The sequence below is a fragment of the Molothrus ater genome, chromosome 6 (assembly GCF_012460135.2).
Source record: "Molothrus ater isolate BHLD 08-10-18 breed brown headed cowbird chromosome 6, BPBGC_Mater_1.1, whole genome shotgun sequence".
In the NCBI taxonomy this organism is placed as follows: domain Eukaryota; kingdom Metazoa; phylum Chordata; class Aves; order Passeriformes; family Icteridae; genus Molothrus; species Molothrus ater.
Window position 1 is genome coordinate 35253276 of NC_050483.2, and position 22789 is coordinate 35276064.

The window sequence follows — 22789 nt, forward strand, 5'->3', positions numbered from 1 at the left end:
ACAACTGAAAAGTTTATGTGATTTTGGGCCAATGCTTGAGCCTGTATCCTCATTTCAGTTTATTTATAAATATATTTTTAGATATAACCTCAGGAGCGATCACCATGTGGTACATTCTGAACATCAGTGAAGCTTCCTAATGCTTTACTGTGGGCAGTATCATTCCTTACTTACAGTATTCATTATTCCTTTTACATTTTTACTACAATGATTGATATACAAACATGTTTTATAAAGGACTCATTACCTGTAGAATACCAGTTATATTAATATTGGAAGCTGCTTATATAAATATATATAAGCAGCTTCCAAATGGGCCATCTGAAAACACCAAACTTCTTACTGACTGCTTCATGGTGTAAACAGTATTTTAGATAACAAATACATACATACAAACATTTTTCTATCTCTGCAGCAGTGATCTGCTGCAGAAATCAGATTCTTCCATCTCTCTTACAGCAGGAACAGAGTATGTTGCCCACACATACTCACATGGACTGGCTGCGGAACAATGAAGATCCACAGAGTTAAAACACAGCTGAGCTCCTTCACAGAACTACTCATGAAAAAGAAAAATATGGCCATGGTGAAACATAAAAATATGGCTTTTCTGGAGAGAGCCTGAACGCTGAACAATCTATTCATCAGCCTTTTTTAGTACAGGTTGTTTCCTACCCTGCCCATTCAGGGTAGGAGTTGTTTCCTTTGTATTGCTTCAAACAAACAGGTTCTCTTGCTACCTATGCTTCCTGTCACTGTATGTCAGTTTGCCTTCTGTCACGCAAATTGCTCACTGCCAAAATTACAGAGTATACACCACCATTATTCATGCTACTTCCGTGCAGATTTAAGAACTCCCAGTTCCGGGCAACCAGACCTGAGTCTCCTCTCACTGCTCCTGGACTGTGTCTGGCAAGTGGCTGCTGGCTGGGGTCAATCCACCATGGCAACTGAACATGAAAAATCTAAAATAATAACACTTTTCCCTCAAACAAAGAGAACTTTAGCATAATTAGTGTTTCTCTATTTGTTCTATCACAAGATACAAATACATCTCCATTTCCATTGAAAATATTTGATATATTTTTCAATGAAACTTCTATGAAGTACTTTATTCTGAATTACCACATGCAATGGATTACCAAAAATATGTTGATTGTCTTTGAAGTTGATTTTCATTGATAGCATACAAAGGCTACCTTAATTTAAAGTAGCCTTTGTCTCTCAGATATAATGTCTCTTCTCCAAGACTAATCTTTTTTACTATTATTTCCTCAGCATTTTGTGAATATTCTATTAAAACTTCCAATGCAATGGAGACAATGCAGAGTCAAGAAGCTGTAAAGAAAGAATAAGTTCAATAACTCAGAAATTGAGAAAACACTCAATTTTGTCACATAAAAATCCTATAAGTCAATGTCCCATGCAAATCAAAACACACTTGCATAGCTGACTGCTCTGTCATGTAGATTAAGAGGGTAATTCAATAGAAATATTTAGAAAAAAAAATTGCAATTAAATCACAAAGAGACTCAGAATATAAACTGGTCTTTGCATCCTGTTGGTGGCAAAAATATTATCACATCTACCACATCTGCATATACAGCATTATTGAATTGAAAATTTTCATGAGCAGAAGCAGTGAGGGAGACCACTTTGAGTTTCTGTCTTCTCAGTTGTTTCGTGCTGAGAGTTTGAGATCTACGCTGATCTATTAATCCACATTTCTCTAAGACAACAGGGGGACCTCAGCAGAAAGGCTCCCACAGTTCCTATACACATTCTCTGTGCAGCTCAACACTGTCCACCCTAGTGTAGAATCACGGAGCTTCCTGTGCAATGTTTAGGAGAAGAACGTGACAACAAGTGCCAGATTGTTGACAGGCATGCATTTATATAGACACTTCACGAACAGATTGCATTTCTCACCAAGGAGGTTGAGAAATGGAGCAGAAACTTCCGTGCCCTTCAGCAAACAGGCAGAAAAAGGATGATGAATCACTAAAAAAATTCAAGTGTTTTTTTCTAGTTCCATTAACATAAAACCATCTAAAGAGCCCCTTCTCACAAGTATTGACTGCTTCTGAACCTGTAGTCTTACTAGTTCTATGCCATATACTACATCTGGGATTCGTAATTTAAGAAAGATTAAGAAAACAATTCAAGAGCCAATTCCATACACTATTAATAAAATAACCAAACCAAAACAAAACAAACCCCAAACCTCCCATTTCTGTGAGAGTCTACCACCAGATATGTTCCAGCATCATTTTTTGATGCATTACATCAACTCAGGAGACTCAGTCACCAGTCACGTACCTCACTCAACAGACTACACAGATGCAGAACAAGTGTCTTTGATCTTTTTACAGATTGCACAACACAAACTGCTTACATGCAGTCAAAGCTTCTGTTCCTGAGGTAAGAGATCTCAAAAGATCTAATGAAGGTAAGAGACCTTTCACTTCCTTATACCTCTGCTGTACTTTCAAATTCAACTTCATTTCCTTCCAGATAGATGCCAGTCTACATAACTGCTTAAAATATTTTTTTGTTTTGCACAGAAACAGGAAACAAAATATCTCTGATCAAGAGTACTATTTTAAATAAAGTATTGCAAGTATGTGGTTTAATCCTGAAAAAGCAGAATTCCCACACACTTTAAGTAAAATATTAAGAGAGAATCTGAAAATTACTTACTCTTTCATCCCCTCCCAATATTAATTCTATATTTCAGGAAATACACTAAGAGTCATTTGAAAAATACTTGTAAAGGGCACTCTCATACTGAATGTGACAGAAATGTGAACGTTTAATGGTCATATTGGTTCAGTTTTTAATACTAATAATTAGTTTGCTCCTTAGTTGTCAGTTTGGCTTCCATTTATTACTAATAATTAGGATCCTTATTAATAAAGGACAAAACTTCCATTTATCAGTAACTAGTGTCCTTTTTAATAAAGCATAAAGTGACATCACCAAGTAACAGTGGTGATTAGCCCAAAAAGAATTAGGCAGCCCGAAGGATTACTGGGCTGCCTAATTCTGTAAGGACTATAGTCAGGAGGGAATTCTAGCAGAAGAAAAGGCTGAGGGCACTCATGCTGGACACCAGTTCAAACATGAGCACACATGCCTAGAACCAGGTCTGTATTGGGCATAAGATAACTAACTTAGAAAAAACAACTCATAATGCCAGGTTATACACACTAATTCCCCATTCCAAAACATTACAAGGAAGCTGTCCATAAGAGCTAGTAAAAACATTAGGACAAACGTGCCTGTAAATTATTGTTTTATGCAGATTTAGCATTGCTTTGTAGCTCTGAGTAAGCCATGTCATAGGAAGTTTTGAGTTTCATTGTCTCCAACACCCAAAAGGATTTCCCTTGCCAAACACCTGTTTAGGGATAGGAAAACAACATGAGGTTTTTTTCTTTTTTTAACATGACAAAAAATGGCAGCTTTTATATAGTAATACAAAATCTATATATAGGCTTCTAGAGAGTGAATCATTTGGGAAGAGGCCATTTGGGTTCCACACCTTCCTACCTTAGCATTTCAAAGGTGGAGTGTACAACTTTCTGAATGGACTCCTAATCACGATACCAGGACACTGTCAGTAAAGAAAATGAAACCACTGAAAGGAGAATGGATCAGAAGCAGATCACAACAAAGTTTCTGTCTCTGTAATGGGACCATTCGCACCCAGTGCTTCCTTTAGTTGTAGGTATTCATTGCAGGAACACACAGCACAAAGAGGCATAAAGATTCACATATGTTTAAGCCTTCTGTTAATCTAGAAACACACAAAAGATAAGTATATGAATAAACCTTAAGGATAATTTTCTATTTTTTTATTGCTTTCAAAACAATAACTGCATTAAACACAGAAATTGCCAGGTCACAAAAAGGAGCTTTTAAGGTATGTCCTCCATGTATCTATATACATATATAGAACTATAATGTTCAAAACAGAAACTTGATAGCAACAGATATAAATAGAAAACATGAAGAGTTGTAGAAAACCAAGGAAGAGGCCCAAAGTAATGTGGAAATATCACTGTGAGCACACTTAAAGCACACTAAAAATTTTGCTAATACTTTAGGAACAAAAAGAACTTTAACAATTCTACCACCCACATAGATTTATCAATCACCTTCCCATTTGGGGAAAAGATATTACTGAATATTAATGATTAAACACTTTGTACCCTAGCATCAGTTGATATGGATGCTGGAGAGGACTCACAAAAGCTGTACGCATATTTTCAAGTCCAAAAAGGCAAAACTGAAATAGCTGAAAAGTCAGTGATTGGGTTCTAGAGTAATCAAGATGAAGAAAACTTATTTGCTCCTCTTCATAAAGGGGCACAGAGCTGTAGGCTCCTCAAAATAATAGAGCAAATGAAAACATGACAGACACTATTACTATTTAACTACCTTTGCTTTTGCAGAACTAGATAACTTGGTTATGTAATGAGGAAAATGCAAGCATAGCTTAACACTGACACAGATTCAGTCTTTGCAAAATATTATTTCAGACACATGGAAACATGGAATATAAACTGCTCTGATGTAAAAGGGACTCTATTCTAAAAAACAACAATGAAATTTAGTCAGTGTAATAGATCATTAGGTGAACATGCACTTAAACACATGTAGTGAACATAGTTTTTGCCATAAATTGGGGAATATCAAAAGCATATGGATTTACTACCTTTGCTTTTGGCAGTGATATAAATGCAATCAGAAATCTTCTCACACCAAGCATTTAAAATTTAAAAAACTAGGCCATTGGCAAAAGGATTCAGGAAGGACTAATAGAATAATTAAGGAACTGAAAGACATGCTCTCCCGTCCATGGCAAAAGGAGATTAAACTGTTTAATTTCTAAAGGCAGGTCAGGATTTGATAATCTTTGATAAGCATCAGTCCTAGAAAGTGAAATCTGATTTTCTATTGATTCATCTGCCTAGCAGACAAAGAAACTGCAAGTTCCAATTTCTAGCAGCTGAGGCTATGTAGAATTAGATTACACAACAATTATTTTGCTGGTCCAACTTCTTTTCTTGCTTAATTTAAGTATCTAAAACAAATGCTTAGTGAAAAACAAATATGGCTGTGCTATTTCCACATTATAGGATTTTTGTTTCTAATAGAGACACTGTATTTAAAAAGGAGTTAATTTAGACAACTCCTATGGCTTTCTTATACAAAAAGGTATTGGAACAAATTACTATAATGTCATATTCTGCAACAACACTCAGTGTAAGGCTAAATTGGAGAGATTGCCTAACAGGTTTCTTGGGACAAACAGGAGGTGGAGCTTGACACTTCTCAGAACATCCTTTTCTTTCAGTCTCAGGGCATAAAAAGAGGTATTTAATACAACAGGTATCTGAAATTATCCTGACACCTCAAATGTCATCAGTCTTGTTCTGTGTGTCCAAAGACAGTCCAAGGATCAGCAGAAAAAATTTTGCAGAATGTGCTACAAAAGGTGAAGATGAGGTGAAAGAAGATAGACAGAAGGAAACTTTGACAGTCCTTACTTCTGCCTCTAGATAGGCAGTAATACATGCATATAAAGTGAATTAAACTTCAATATCAAGAGAACAGGATAGCTTAAACACCAGCAATATCTTTTGGAGGGTGCGTGTGATATTTCCATCACTGGAGGTTCCCAGAACAGGTTAGACAAAGATAGGTGCAGACAGAGCTCATTCTGACTTGAAATAGGAAGAAATCCTTTTGGGTCTTTGAAAGTCGGTATCTCTCCTGTAAGACATAAAAAACTCCCAACTTCCAGTGCAAAGTAAGGAACTATGTAATATAAATTCCCATGCTTAATGTTCCTTTCTGCAAATCACATTCCTGTGACTTTCCTTTCTGATTATCTAAAACTCTCATTGTAAGTTCAACTGGATAAATACTTCCCCATTTTTTACTCTGAACGGTTGTGCAGAGCTCCTAAATAGCTGCCAGATTTCACAAGGGAAGTATTTGCATCTCAGCGTGGGTGAATACATGTCCACCCCCATCCAACTAGTACTGACAGATTATTTGACAGTTTAGTTTCAGTCAGACCTATCTGCCTCAAGAATATTTTTAAACATCAAGACAAAAGTTGTCTTGGAGTTTAATGTGTCTGGGATGTGCATCTTTGAAAACATGTATCTAACACATGAAATGAGCACACTGTCAACCCTAAACTCCTGCATGGGTTTGGTTGTTCAAATATCCACTTCCATCATATTGCCCTACTTAAGTACTTAATTTTTCCAGTACAGAATTTCACACTCATTAAATTTGACTTCTTTCACTACCATAAAGAGGATATTTGACACTATTGTTCTCGGGCACAACAAGGGACTGGAACATTTCTCGTGGCTCTTCCCCTCTAATTTTAAACTTTAGGTAGCTTCCTCCCTATTGTTTTTGAAGAGATGGAAGTTCTGCTGCTGCTAAAAAAATTATAAATGCCTTTGTGAAAAGACATTGACTTAATCATGTCTCTGAATATTTAATTTCAACTGTTGGCTCCTGCCTTCCTGAAAACTCTATTTTAAAAAAGTCTTTTTTAATGCACTATCCATTCATTGAGCAGTGTTACAATTTTCAGTTCTGGAACTGTTCCACAACTGATGCTAGAAGTTTTTAAGAAAGCTTCTTTTTTTCCTCTTTTATAGTCATCTTCCTAACAATTTTTTAAACAAGGCCATAAAATAAAGATTTTTTTTTCTTACTTAAAATCAGAACAGCTAACTTACAAATGATGCAGAGAAGAAATTTACACTGAGAACAAAAAAGTGAATCAGCTCCTTGAAGCATCTTGTTCACAAGGGTATTTTCATACATTAAAAATATATCACTTAGAGCAAGGAAATTATGGCTTCCTTCCTTTCATAGAGAAATTGAAGTCTTTGGCATTAACCACAATATTTGAAGAGCACTACAAGCAAAGTCAAAATTCTATTCCTGCCAGGGAAAAAGCAGCTGTCACGAAGTTAGAAAACTTTTTAGACCTTCATTTAACATATAAAGAAACCCTTCTAAGTTCTAAAAACAAACCAGTCATTGTAAAATAATCTTATTTGCTTGAAGTCTCGGCCATTTGGCACCCAGCCAGCCAGGGTGAAAAGACAGACACTTAATATACAAAGATCCTAGCAACTAGTAGTCTGCAGGGAGCAGGGGATTGTATTGCCAGCAGCTGAGTGATCAAGATCTCATACACTGAGAAGGAATATACAAAACTGTGTGCTCAAGGGCCACCTTTGTCTTTTGGAATAGATCAGAGGCAGGAAGATGGGCAGTGGAGTTCATAGTCAAAGGGGGCAGACACCCGTATGTCCCATAAGCTGTGTGACCCTACAAATGTGAGTAGAAACATTAGGAGTTTAACTTCTGATGAAAGGAAAACAGAGGGACCAACACAGCTAGCCTCTTTCACCATCATTTTAAAATCTAGTAACTTAGTTAAGCTGCTTGAATCTTCCTCTCATAGCTGAGACACACATCTTTCCTGGCAAGACAAGAAAAACATTGAGAAGAGGCAACAAGTAAAGTGACAAGTTAAAAAAAAAAAGTAATGCCATTTTTTTATTCAAAAACAGTGGTGGTTAATCCATTTGGTACTGACCACATGCATTTTACTTGTGTGGCAGCAAGCCACAAATTCTCAGTGTCCCCTCACAAGGAGACTCCTGGCCCACAGATTCTGACAATATGCCAGAGTCCAAACCAAGCCAGCCTGGCTGCAGCTGGGTGCTTCTGCTCTCCACTCTCTCTGTGTGAAACCCACCAGTGTTTCCCAATACTGAATTCAAGGGCTCCATACAGAAACACCTACTGCCACATGCTACCTAACACCCTTCATGCCAACCAGCTCCAATACTTTACTCTCTCCACAAGCACTGAAAAGGTCACTATTATCATAAAACATTTTAATAATCATTTGGAAGTATAAAGCTACATAGTTTCCCATGACCTGTTCAACAGTTCTGATTCTCTGTAAGTGGCAGTATTCTTACTATACACAATCAAAGCATGAAATAATGGATGGATGTGTTATTATGACAAACAGATCTGTTTCGCTGCATCAGATCCTCTGTACCTGAATAACAAAACTGGGGGGGGGGGGGGGGTTGTCCTAGCAATGTTTACCAAAGTTCTGTACAGGTAATATTTGTGCTTCGTGAATGGCTTCTCATTTTTTTCCCCTCACACCAACAAGTACTTTTACTCAACTAATAACATATTATCAGCAGGTAATTTTGCCTCAATTATTTTTTGCCTTTAAACCCAGCAAGTGCACAACTGTGTGAGAACAAAGCTATAAACATTTCAAATAAGCGCTCATCTGACTGCAGTGATCAAGCATGCTAAGCTGAACTGCCAACATGTATAGCTTCAGCAACAACAAATGACATTTCAAAACCCTAAAGCAGTCACTGAAGAATGCTTCATGGGATATGTCACCTTTGATTCACTTTATGCAATGTACCATTAGAAACATACAGTGGTCATTAATTACTATGCTCCAATAAGGTAAATGAGCAGTTGAAACTGGATACAATGCACTGACATATCAGTTTGAATTTCTGGAATTTTCAGCAAGGTAAAATAACAGCTGAGGCCATGATTTTTTAAAGCATCTGGTCATTGCTCCTATGTACAGTAAGTGAAAATTGACCTTTAGGAACTAGATTAATTTGGTTTACATTTATTTCTTATTGCTGTGCTAAGCATTTGTAACCTGTACCACACTAAAACTTAAAATGTAATAAGAAAGCTAAAAAAAGTCAAACCTGTCCATTAAATGGATGCATATAAGCAAAGATTCTATGTATATTGGATCACATTTTCCACACAAAAAGATTCACCAGCATCATCATTTCTACCATTGATAATTATGCATGGAAGGAGAATGGGATTTTAATTATTCACATTCAAAACCCACTAAAAAATGAAGAAAAATTAACAAGTAGCAAAAAGAAGTCAGGTAAAGCCAAAGCTAAATATAGACCATTTTCTAGGGCCAGGAACAATTTTGCATGCACAGACGTGGCACCATGGGCAGGTGCATATTTAAATTACAGGCACATGAACATTGTACTTCTTGTTTTCTGACCACTCCCTCCCTTCCTGCCCACTGCTCCCTCTTTGGACTGATCTGATTAGAGACTGAAGATCATCTCAGCCCACAGCCACAAACCTGGTTGCAGCAAAAAGTTCTGTTTACAGCCTACGGAAGTCTGTGCAGATAATCTCCCTCAACATGCAAAAAATACACCACAGAAAAAGGTAAATTACAGAGAAAACTGTAACAACTGGATGCTTACAATGATACAGCTGAAAATATAGATATAAAAAGGTTTGAGTAGTCTCGAAATAATCTAGAAATATTCTTTGCAACTGTGTATTTCTATTTACTAGTAAAAGGAAGAAGACAAAATGTTTTATGTTCTTTAGTGCAATAATACATCTGTCATACCTCACCATCACTCAGGCTGTTTCCAATTTGCAAACTTACCGATATTTTGCTAAATCTTATCCTAATACAGTCCAGTTTCTTTTTTGTTCTAAAGCTTTTATAACCATGTAAGTGGAGGAAAGTGACCATTTTGCAGTGGTTGTCTCATAAAAAAAAAAAAAAAAGCTGGCCAAATCACTCATAGCTACTCTGCCCACTCCGTATAACAACCAAGAGTCCATGCCAACTTCCCCACATCACATCAGCCTCCTCCTCCCTTCCCCTGAACTACAGCTGGATCCAAGAGAAAAGCATTTAATTTCACCCAAAAGCCCACACAACCAAAACAATGGAATCATCCAATCCTGAATGGAACTGGTTGTGTTTATGAAAAAGCTGAAGCTAAAAAAAAAAAAAAATAAAAAAATCTACGCTGTTAAGATTAATTATGAAACAGAAAGAGAAGTCTTCACACTGGTATGTGAAAAAGTAAAAAAAAAACAAAATAAAATTTGCCAATGATTACTTCTGCCAAGCTAGAAAAAAATTCCTCTTTGTTTAAAATGAAATATGCATAAATATACAGGAGTGACAAAAGACTATTTTTTTGCTTTCAGAGCACTATAATTTTACTTAAATGGTAGGTGTTCTTTCAAAACAGAATGGCATTTCAAAGAGACACCCAATCCTGTATTTTAAATGCAGCAGTCATCTCTGAAACAGGTTCTTGAAGAAAATTTCAAAATAGCAAGAAGCAAATTAGTCAAAAAACAACACTTAGCAACTCTTTTTTAATAAAAACATAATCATAAGGAAACATATTAACCTCTCCCTTCCCCCCTTCTCCTTCCTCCGAAGTCTGTGCCTGCACAAAGATATAAGAAGCCACTAAACCACAGGGTGCCATGCCTGCCAACCACAATGGCTGAATAGCTCGCCATGTATCAGCAGCATTTTACACAAATGTATTCCTTGAGATTTTGAAACAAATAAAAATGCACACAGCAAAACGATCACTGAAATTATATGAGAAAATTTTAAAATCTTTTAACAACGAATTGTTCTTTACTAAAAAAGATGAGTTTGTGTCGTCATACAAGCATACAATGCAATGCATCTCTTTACAGTGGCTTGAGTAGGTAATCAGCTCAAAAAGCTTTTTCCCTAATAAAAAAAGCAAAATTGCTACATAGATTAATTTCACTAATTGATTCTGATGTTTAACCTCTACAACTATGACTAGAGGAAGAAGAAAAACAAAGGAATATTGAAAAATCATTTAAACAACAAGAACATTAGGTTTGGTCAATGCCAGTGAATGAGTGTGATACAAGGAGAACAGGGCACAAAGTTCCTTGACCACAGATTTCAGAATTAGAATGAAGAAAACTCTTAATCTCATATTCAACAACTATCCCTCTCCTACCCCTAAAGAAAAGTAGAAAGAAACATTTCAGACTCTGTCATCTGACTTGGGTTCTTTGCAGGGCCTGACAATGAAAAAGGGCATGTATTTCACATTTCTATCCACAATTATATTATATCAAAGGCCACTGATAGTTCAAATTCAAAAACTTCTAAGGTTGATACATTTGTTTAGCTGTTTCATTTACGCCATGCTCACTCTTTTTAATATACTAGTGATTTCCTTTACACATCGCTACCTACTATATGAGCCAGTCTACCCTTTCAGCAATAAAACACAAAAATACTCTTTGACTGTTTGTTAATAAGACTGATAAAAATCTAGCACACCAGACCTGACAAGGTAGTGGTATCCTTTGTATGGCTACTAGCAGCACAAGGTGTAGCAAATATTCTAGAATGAAGGAGACACAAAAAGTACATAAAATGAGACATTAAAGTACAAAACAATCTAGTGCTGTTATAGACTGCTCAAAAGGAAGTAAAATGCTAGGCTAGAAACTGGGACAGACATACATATGGACTAAACCCAAAGACTTCCAGCACCTGTACCCTGACTTCTGACACATGCCATATATAATTTTTATTTCTACCATTAGGGTTTAGTAAGTTTCATAATTTGTATAATTTGTGAAATGCATTGGAAAGCTCTGCTTCACCATATTCTTGTTGTCATCTCATATATTCCATGTGTTACCAGTACATTGCAGAGACACTGTTGCCTCCACTATCAGGAAAAACAGCAGTTATAAAATTCTGATTTAGACTGGCAAGTCAAAAAAGAGTCAGGTCATGTCAAGTAGCCTCTTTAACCCCCTTTTGAACACATCAAAACTCCTTCAGAAACAACTTTTGTGTTCACAATCTCTTACTAAATTAGACATCAGCATTTGGCCTAGTATCCAGCAGAAATGTATTGTTAAACAATGGCCAGCTGACCTCACCTTCAACAGAAGCTAACTATGAGAATGGAGATGTGCCTCTACAGATGAAAATCTGCACCTTTGACTATAAGTATAGTTATAGCATATATTCAGTAAAGTGATCTGTTCATGCTTTAGTAAAAACCACTGGTAGAATTCAATGTAGGTATGATGCATAATCCCTAAACTCCTCTGCCAAGAAATAAATAAATAAATAAATAAAAAAATATCAAATAGAATATTTGGAAATAAGGTAAAATTAACAGAATTAAGGAAATACATAATATATCTTATGGGGTGAGAAAAAGTTTTGCTTGGTTAATCTGTCTGAATGAACTTGAAAAGAAAGTAAGACAAGCTTCCAGAGGTAGTGATCTAGAAAAGAAGAAAAATAACAACAAAACCCAAGATACAGCCAACAAAAGTGACTATCAGGTGACTAGGAAGAGAATCATGCTGCATATTTAAAAATAATTCCATAGCTACAAAGAAATTTATCTTTTGGACAGTTTTTCCAAGTAAATCCCCAGGATAGAAACCCAAATCTTCTTAAAAGTCAAGTTTGACAATTTTATGACAAAGTTAAATGATACGACTGTCTGCAATGGCAGACACTAACACAGGAGATCCTTGCCAGTTCTAGAATCCTATTTAGAGTTTAAGAAGGAGAAAAACCCAAAAAACTCCAAGACATCCACATTGCCATTAATCTTACCAAAATACTAAATTATTACTAATCTGTTAATCAGTTTTATCCTCTTAGAAGTAGGCATAAAGAATAAGCTGCTGAAGCAATGTAAAATCTTTTGAACCATGCGAATACAAAAGCTGAAATCTCCCAGAGCTAAATTTTCACGTTTTATACTGGCTTATGACAAAGAAATAATGTAGAAAGCATTAACTTTTGCTAAGTTTTAATATGTACAATAATAAATCAAATAATGCAGCTTTCCTCCAGAAAGTTCTTGAAGATTAATAGAAATATAAAACCAAACTCATTAATTCTACTTTCATCAGCCCAGAAACTCTTTCCTATTGACCTGAGAACTTTCGTAACCTTTTTCTATATACCTAGCTGCATTACAACATAGTAATATCTAATATATATAAAATATGTCTATTATATTCTCTCTGTTGTTTCACTATCTAGATACTAAATTAAAATTTTGTTTAGGTATTTTTACATCAAGCTACTTCTGTTAATAGTAATGCTCAAGTGAGTTTTTTGTACACAGATGATTTATTTCTGAGGTGCCATCTCACCAGATGAACTGGAATCCCAAACTGGACTGACTTATCAGTCAGCTGGCAAATGAGCTACTGGCAGAAAGAAGCGAAGAAAAATTAATTAGTGCTGCAGTTGTGATGATGTAGAACTTCAAACAGTTCTTAGTGTTGTACAAGCAATAATTACTTGTCTTGCTCCCTTTTTTTACACAGGCTGACAAACTTACTGCCACTCCCTTTGCTAATATTTCTCTCTGCCCAAGAGCTGTTCCAAGCTTCTTTTCACTGAAAACTGGATTAACATAACTAACAAAAGTTCAGAGCAGATGTTCTCAGTTCTACTTAGCTGTACAGCCACTTAGACGTAACATCATGCCAACCCTAATGAAGGGCTGGCGTGATGTTACCAAATATCTCAATTAATGCATGCACAAAAACGTTACCACTTCCTACCACAGAAGTCAAAGATCATAGTTATCTGTCCCTTTTTTAATTTCATAATCAAACAACATAAATCTTCTCTCATTTACAACAGAGGTGCTATCTTCACCAGGCTTTAGTACTTACTTTCAATAAAGCTCCATTGCTACCACTGACATCCATTCCTTCTGTAGTATTTCAAATATCATTCAAATTGTCATTCCTGCTTTAAGTTTTATTCTCTTCTAGTGTGATGGTATGGCTTTTTCAATGGGCTGGATATTGCAATTTCCCATACCAATGGGCAACTGTTACAAAATTCTGATTAATGTTTTCTGCATTCTTCATATGAGAATTATTAAATCTGATTATATAATTTCATGGTTTTATAGTTTCTTTTGATTTTATTATAATTGTAGTAATTTTATATTCTATAACATACATTTATTTAGTATTTTAAAATAATTCATTTCTATCTAATTATTTTCATAACCTCATATCTTTCATCTCCATCAAGTCCACTGACAACTCCCCCCATCTGCTTATCAATTTTAGTCTAAAGAGATTCAAAGTAAATATGAAGCAAATTAATTGGGACTGAGAGTTGACAGAGCTGCATCATTGCATTTAGTTCCATGTATCTGGTCTTAACTTTATACTTGAAAAAAGTATACAGTTCTATAGAATGATCTACAGTTTACTTTTTTAAAGGCAGTTTTCTGCATTAACACCATCTTAGTCATACCTCTGAAAACAGTCAAATCAAACTTAAAGAAAGAGGCTACAGTAGCACAACCACATCCTGTATTTATACCATAATAAATGCAGACATGCTTAGCAATACCACTGCACAGAAACAACAAGCAGCATTTTGTCACAGCTTGAGAAACAATAAGGGGTTTCAATCAATCTTTGAGGGGTTTACACCACTCTGTGGGAATTCAGTTAATACTTCTGCTTTTTAAGCACCTCAAGCTAAAGAGGCTACAGTAACATCACATAACTTTTGATTGCCCTCTGAATAAACAGTGTATTCCTTTGCCTTCTAAAGCTACCTGACACAATACCTAATCACTTACTGCCAGAAATTCCTCCCTGTGGGAACTTCAGCCTGGAAGCAAATGAAAGGCAAAGCAATGTTGCATTTCAGTCTAAGAGACAAAAACCAAAATCAAGTTTGAATTTCTATAGAGTCAAATCTCCCATTTCTCTTTTAATTGAATATGATCTCTAAAACATCCATGGTGGTTTAAGGAATATTAATTTTGCTCTGGCATTTGTACATAGTCAGCATCACAAGGAAACCATTGTTATACAAGATCTCCCTGTTCATTCTCCTGCTCCTCAGGACATCAACAAGTGAACATCTATCCAGCAGCTAACACCATCAGTGGATGTGTGCCATTGCAGAGCAGAGTTCGCCGACACTACATCAAATAATTTAAGTATTATATGGGGAAATACATCAAATAATTTAATTACCATCAGACACCAAGAGTTACAGGAAAAGTAAAAATAATTTAGTAAGAACTTTAGCTGATTGACTACATGATTTTACCCAAGAGACTTTCCAACAGCCATCATTCCCAGTGGAATATATGTGACAAGTTTTACCACCATTCTCCCCCGCCCTCTCTTGTGGATGACAAAAGTTTAAACGTTGTTATATACACATATAGACATACATGTATGTATTTACATCTGAACACATGCTTGGATACACAAAATAAAATATGTTTAGGCTTAGTATTTGTAACCATGAAGAGAGGGATGAAAGAGATCCCATTAGCACAGGACAAGAATTTTCCTTGGGCAAACCACTGCAAACCAGAACACAATGCACAGTCCAACCTCCCCAAGACACTGACATCTTTCTGGTATGCCAACACTTAGGTCTTACTTCACACATCAACATAAAAAGTTACAGTGAATAGAAACATAAATGCCAAGAAGTCCAAGCCAGAAAGCTCAAACAAGTTTCCTTAAGAGCAGAAGGATGGAGCAGTAGCAGAGTCCTGTCTAGGAGACAGGCTGCAGCCTGCAGCTTAAGCTTGAGAAAAAGGAAAAGTAAGGATTCTTTAGCCACAGAACACTGGAGGAAAGCACCAACTCTAGTCATTCTGTCTCTGCTGTATAAAAGCACCACAATAAAGGCACTTTCTGATGTCTCTTGCTTGCTACATCTTTGTAACGAAAATGGACCAGCACTCTCACACCTCATCAACGACTGGAGGAAGGAGAAGGGTAAAGTTCATGGGAAAGCACTTGTCTTATCTGGGCAGAATATTTTGCTGATGACCCATCTACCAGCTTCTGAGAGACTGCAGCATCAGTCAGTATACATCTTGGTAGTCCAGTCCTTTCTCACCTGTCCCATCCACCCAGTGCACACCATAAAGACTCACTGAAGTTATGCTTTACACACAATGATAAATACTTGGACAGTCAGATCACCTGTTTTTCAAGTTATTACATGAAAATAGATTGTCCTTCAAAACTGTTACATGAAAATACAAAGTCTTTCAAATCTAAAGCCATACAAGAGCTCACGATCCAAGCTTATAATGTCCACAACCTCACATCATAACCTTCTGTAATGTATCTAAGTCTCCACAGAGGCTTATCAGACACTTATCCACAGGCACTTATCAGAGGCATCTTTTAACAGTGTGACTGAGATACAAAAAAAGAACACTAAGCATGATGGAATGGACAAACAAATTTAATTACCTGTCGCACCACCTGGTCCAAAACCAGTGCAACAGAATTTTAAAATAAAAATCTATCACCTTTTTAAGATTCATTCTGCTAAGACATGACAAAGACATTTTTGCACAATACTAGATTTCACTGTAAGTCATCATTGCACTATAACATTTCTGTTTGTATTGGTAGCTGGAGAAAGCATTCATCTCTCATTTTTTGTGTCAATGATACAGGTTACACACCTCACCTGTAAAACAGTACAAAATAGCTTGGAAGAATAAAGTCAGTTCTACTAGCCAAGAGCAGAAAACATGGACTGTCAAAGCACAAGATTTTAAAGCTGAATACATAGGCAACACAATGTAATTGGATGAGGAAAAGAAAAATTCTTATTTCCTTTACTTACCAAAGTCCCCTCTCAATGGTCTGACAAATACTAAAGTATTATCTTTTTGTTTTCAAAAACACAGTCCGAGATAAATTATGCATTATATTGACTACTTCTCCTGTAAGCTCTTCCTCTGTATTCCTTGCTTACAAGTTTTAACCTAGTATTCTTGCAAAATCAAGTGCCTAAAAGTATCAGAAAGATGTTTACTCCAAAGTAACGGACAGAAATCAAAATATATATTTTCTCTGTAGCAGTCTGGGAAAAAATTATAGTATATTAGTGATTACATTACATTACCAAATCTAGAACTTACCTAAATTTTCAGGTTCATTAAATTTAAGGGGGCCATTAAACAGGAATGTATCCCCCTTCTTAGATATCTCTTACTGAAAAATTAGAAGCAATTTTTGAGTACTTTTATGCAAAGACAGGGTACACCTGAGGAACATACATTCAAAATCCCCATGAGTAACGCATATGCCATTAAATGTCTCTTGTAATGAAAAGTACTGGAAATTGAAAGGTTAAATACCACTAACTTGAAGGTGTGAATACGTGATGTGTTATCCAGCTATATGACAAAAAAACCCAGATGCTTTCAAGGCACGTGATCTGACATCTACTAAAAAAATTATGCATGTAATCTATAAACATTAAAATAAATCTAAGCAAACAAAAAACCCAAGCGCAAAAGTTCACATTGTTTTCTCAAGGGGGACAAGGAACAAACGTTTTGCTCAATTTCAGTATCTCAACAAAAATCTCTTCTTGCATTCCTGCTCTAAAACTGATATGGGAAAAACAAACTGCTAAAAGAAGCACTAATAAAGAAGCACTGTGTAAAATTGTTAAAAAAATTGAAAAGTTATGATAAATATTCATGTTGGACTATCCCTTGCCACAACAAAAAGAAAAAATATAAATATGCTTTCAGCATAAAACAATCATTAATTTCAAGTGGTACTTAATTAGTGAGTCTGGAACAAATCTACATGAATTCTCATTACAATATAAAGCACATGTATTTCCAACTTCTAAGTAAAGCTAACTGTGAGTAAATTAAGGGTTTGACCTTCCTATGTCAGCATGGTGGTTAATGCTTCATCTCCTGTTTTCCAAAGTTTCAGTTTCCTGACACTCCACTTTCTGCAACAACTCACAATTTTATCTAGCAAAAACAGCTACATTTCGACCGAAAAAGTGTCACTGAATTCCACATCTTTTAATAGAAACAGTAATTTTAGAAACTAATGATGATTCTATTAGTTACAATTAGTTACAATTAGTTACAAGTTTGCATTTAAAAAGCTATGTGATGCTATGCAATTCCACGTTACTCCTCCATCCAGGATAATTTAACACAATAGATGTGTATTTATAGTCCCATCATGCAACATTCATTTTTCGCTAGCTAATGTTACCAGACAGAGGATTCACAGACATGCCTTGTATTTTAATATCTGAAGCATTTTATTGCACCATTTTAACAATTTTAGACACCAAAAAACACCAAAAAACTCACAAAACTAAACATACACACAAAAAAAAACCCCAAACACCAAAACAAAAATCAACGCCATTAGTCTGATCCTCATGTTACATAGAATTGTTTGGGATTTCTCAGTTATTTTATTTTTATCTTCTTTGAGCATTTCAACAACTACATCAAGATATCAAACCCTAAAATAAAGTCAAAGCTTTGATGGAAAGCATGGTCACCTTGAAAAGTAGCTAGCCTCTGAAAGAGAATTATAAATTAGCAACATGTTCTAGGCAGTGGTTAATATCCATGTACTGTGTGCTTTTAATACTGGAGTGGCTAGTTTACTGTTTGTACTTTGGCCTATAATAAACCAATACAAAATTTTGTCATTTGTTCCCTCATAAAATTTTCCATTTCTCATCCGGCACCAAGGACAGCTCAAAATCTGATAAACTGTTTTGCCAGATTTTGTACACAAAATCCCATCTTCACTGACACAGGTTTATATCGGCTGATTTTCACCTCCTGTACAGCTATGCAGATTCTGCTATATATGTAAATGCATCTTGTGACAGTTTTACACTTTGGCAGATTGCAAATGCTGTTAGATTAGAGTTGGTGTCTTTGATAAAGTAAATAAGTTACAGGGAATTACTACAGCAAGGGGCAGTGGGTATGAATGCCCACATTAGTACCTAGTGCTGAAGCTCTCAGCAGCTGAACATTCATGCCTAAAGGCTAGGTGTTGCTGTTCATCATACTAAAACTCTGGTTTACATAAAGCACCAACATATTTGACACTTGCTTTTATCACTTTTTTAATCCCTGTACAAAGGTTCCAGTAGTCCCCCAGAAGGTATATAAAACAGAGAAGAAAAAAAAAAACAACCCACAGTATAAAAAAAAAAACATGCATGCATGCAAGGGTAGGAAGTGATACTAGATCACAAACAAGCTATTTCTGGAGCTCATTCTTCATTCTTTTAATACCAAACTCATTGTTAGCCCACAAATGTAGCTCTGAGAATACTTTTGCAAACTGGCAAATTTTGTATCATTACAGATTGTTGTTAAGATTATGACAGAAATATTTATAGCAACTGACAGGAGACAAAGCAACCTCCTGTGACAGCTCCAAGCATTAGATCTTCAATGGGTTAAAGGCAATAAAAACACAAAGAGATAAACTATATATATGTATATTTATGCACATGTGTAGGAAACTAAACATATTGGGTGACAGTTTTCTACTAAAATTTCAGGAAATGCATCTAGCAATTTCAAATAGTGCTTAAAGGTGGCTGCTATGAACACATTCCATGCAGCTGTCACTGATACACAACTAACATTTACCTTCAGTAAATGCTGAGGAAAACCCCTAAAACCCACTGGGAGTAAGCAAAGCTGCAGACTTAGAATATGGAGAGATGGATTGGTGTAGTAAGAAATTAGTTTTCTGGACTTTTAAATACCAGAAATGGTTCTACTGACACACAGAAGGGCCTGAGGAGAGATCTGCATATAAACAACTTTGGACTAGCAATTATACAAGAAGGCCACGTTAGGGAAGAAGAGTTGTGAGCATGTGCAGTATGAAGTAACGGTGACAAGTCCGTATTCCCAAATGCTCCGTCTTCGTGCTTCTTATTTCCCTCTACTGCTGGGGCTTCTTTGTGGGCTTTGTCTCTTCTTCTCCCCAATACCTAATATGGCTTGTTTCATAGACAAAAAGAAAACATTTCAGAGCTCAGTTTTTTGTACTTTCTGTAGTTGTACACCAGCTTAACATTCCTTATCATCTTATTCTCATCTTACATGATTCTTCCTTTCTGCTTCTACTTCTCCTCTCAGATTTCCTTCAAACAGTTGCCTCCCTGACCTGGACCCTATCATTTTACCTCACTTAAATGTCTCTTAAGATCAACTTTCTTCTATTCTCCACAAAAAAAATCCCATTTCAGGTGGAAACACCAAGCTCCAGATTTAGGTAGATCCTCAGACTATCAAGTAGGTTCTTTAATTCCACCACCATTTCACCCAAGAGCCACAGCAACACCACAGCTTCCACAGCCAACACAGCTTCCTGTATTTCTACTTTGCAGAAGTAACCTTTAGAAGAAAACCTTGCTGACAGCGAGACTGAAGACGTTTCAAACCAGTCATTTAAATTCTTCTCATGGGGAATTCTGCTGTAATTAACACCAGTAAAGGATCTATGGAAATTTTATGGTGTTGCAGAAATATAGTTCTACTGCTCACATTGTCTTCTTATCCATCAACAGTTAAGACATGAGCCAAAAAGATTAATCAGATTAATCTGTCGAAGGAGCACAATGGAAGTTACAAAACTCTCTGTAACAGAACATAATTGCAAACCACGTGGGTTTTTATAGAGCTCCCCAAAAAGCAACACCCTCCACTGAAACACAGCAATATTCATAACAGGCCAGCAAACCCTAACATCTACCTCCCTAATAACTGCAATGCTTTTCTATATTACAAACATCTCAAGCAATGAACTGTAAACTGTTGATTTTCAACCAAGAAATTTTTAATTTAGTTTTAAAATATACAATTTAATGTTCTGAGAAAATTCAAGTAGAAATTACATCAAATTGGAGAAATCTACTTTTGGTCCTGACATTAGTTTTGAAATGGTACACCTAAGGAAAACAAGATGTGCCCTGTATGAAAATAAGAACTTTCTAAGAACACATTAATTTTAATGCCAGTGTTTGCCAGTGTTCAAGCAGAGCTACAATTACCATTTGTTCACTCCAAGTAAATAACTGGACAGGAGGGAAGAACTGGGTGAAGCCACTTTAACAGTAGACTTTGTCACTGCTTTAGCAAAATGAGCCTGCCAGGGAACTAGAAACAAATCAGTTTTCATTTTATCCAGCTTTATAAATTCTCAAGTAGTTTTTCCTCTCTGCAGGAAAATAAATTTCAGATGTTAGAGAGTTTTACAGAAAGAAAAAAAATATATTTCAAACTAGAACATCCAGCTATTCACCAGAATTTTTAGGAGGGTTCAGAGTGTGTTTCAGCCTTTGTGCTCCCCAGCTCAAATAACAAATTCCAATTTGTTACTATATGTCCCCAATTTTTTACAGTGCAATTCCTTCTTGCTGAGTACCATTAATTTGTGGGGTTTGCGTCTGCTGCGTTAGGGGGAAAAAGAACAAAACAAAAAAAACATACCCTCCCACAACAAAAACAAAACAAAACCAAACCAAAAAAACCAACACACAAAAACACACAAAACCCCCACAACCCGCAACACGACTCTGTCTAAATCAGTGTAAAAATATCCTTAAAAACAGATATTAGAGTGCAAAACCATCTGTCAATTATGGCAAAATAACAGTTTGTATTGATAACTGCAAATAACAGCTCTGCATTTGGGTCACTTCTCACACATTTTGATGCCTTCTATCACACACACTGGCAGGCTCGAAAGTTGAAAGGTACGACAGCAAAGCTTCAGTGAAATAAGAGCCATCTTTCATTCTGCAGTTTTAGGCCTACTGGAGACAGTACTAAATGGTGATCTCCAAAAAGTTTATCTACTAATAAGGAAACTGCAAGCAATTTTATTGAACTGCTGCTAGTCTCAAACCCATTTTTAAATACAAGAATTTTAAGTCATATATGATCACTATAGGAGAAATCTGGAGCTTCAATTTCATTACTAACTTTATTTGAAATCTAATTTCCTTAAGAACAAAGAAAGTGGAACTATTACTGCCAGCCATTTGCTAGCAAGAGGGTTGGCTAAACAGTTCTTGAACATTAATTTCAACTACTTCAACCTTAAATTCATGTAGAAGTAAAAATAAAATCATGGAACAGTTACCAGATTTTAGATTGTAAGTTTACTATTCATTCAGTAATAACACTGAGAAGCTTATTTAAGTGAAAAATCCAACCCAGTGTTGGTGAGAAATCTTTCACATTTCAAAACAGTGACTCTAGCCAATAGCTAGATTTTCTAAAAGAAAAAAGCCTATTTAGTTTGCATAAAATTTCTTTCTTTGTGGGGCAATATCTGAAATATGTCTGTACTATAAAAAATAAGCCAGAAAATTCTTAGCTGGAACCAAACCACATGTACAAACAAAAAAAACATACCATAAAATAAAGGACTAGTCTTAGCTTTCTTGACTCACATCTCACACCAATTTATTGTCAAAATCAGTACTTACACAACAAGTACATACTTGTAATCAATTACCGTGAACTTCTGCTGAAAACTCAGTGAATCCAATTCTCTGTATATTTAAGGATATTTATTCCTTGCCTCTGCTTCTACTAGTATCTAGCTCATGGATTACACTCACAGTCACTCTTTTCCCATCAGCCCAGAAAATGATCTAGTTTTCTGGATGAAAGATTTGAATAAATAATACATAGTTGTTTAGTGCTAAGTATTCATTACGTTCAAGATGAAGACCTCAGTCACCAACAGATCAAATTTAGTAACTCCAACAATTAACACAATGGCTTCACTACAGTCTTTTTGACCTCCTAAGTGTCACAATGTGATGATCTGGTATCACTGACAGTCACCTGCCCATCTTAAATACCAGCAACATAGTTTGCACCTTAACAATAAAATATGATAATCTATAACAGGATTCCCTCTGTAATTTCCAATTTCATAGTAATGATTAATACTAAAAAATAACTAATATTCCTCCTTCAGAAACTGCTGTCATGTTGCCTTCAGTATT

The 22789-nt window shown here is 35.8% G+C and overlaps 1 protein-coding gene across 2 annotated transcripts in view; it reads right to left on the bottom strand.

Moving 5' to 3' along the window:
• Positions 1 to 22789, bottom strand: part of PRKD1 (protein kinase D1) — a 115399-nt gene that overhangs the window by 63696 nt on the left and 28914 nt on the right. The gene's annotated exons all lie outside the window — the stretch shown is intronic.